We start from the raw sequence: 245 nt of genomic DNA, 5'->3' as shown, positions 1-245 counted from the left end.
AAACATTCCAAAAGAAAAGCCACTGTCTCCATTGACGCAACAAGAATAAAGATTAGCTAAAAGATTGATTAAGAATCTTATATTATCCAATAGGCATGATAAAGTAAATCAATTTATTGGTTAAAATAAACACTATCTTAAGATGAGATCATCACAGAAGAAAGGAAAAAGTTTGTACCTATTTCTCTAGGTTTCTCTGCTGCAAGGATAGTTTGAATGATGAGAGAAGTTTCTTTTCTTCTCTC

General features: G+C 31.0%; 1 protein-coding gene across 1 annotated transcript in view; it reads right to left on the bottom strand.

Annotated features, from left to right (window-relative positions):
* LOC109331489 (importin-5-like) overlaps positions 1-245 on the bottom strand; it is a 14,630-nt gene that overhangs the window by 14,002 nt on the left and 383 nt on the right. The window lies entirely within an intron of this gene.

The sequence above is a fragment of the Lupinus angustifolius genome, chromosome LG17 (genome assembly GCF_001865875.1).
Source record: "Lupinus angustifolius cultivar Tanjil chromosome LG17, LupAngTanjil_v1.0, whole genome shotgun sequence".
Lineage (NCBI taxonomy): Eukaryota > Viridiplantae > Streptophyta > Magnoliopsida > Fabales > Fabaceae > Lupinus > Lupinus angustifolius.
Note: the sequence above shows the minus strand (reverse complement) of the source record. Positions and strands in the feature narration are given on the sequence as shown.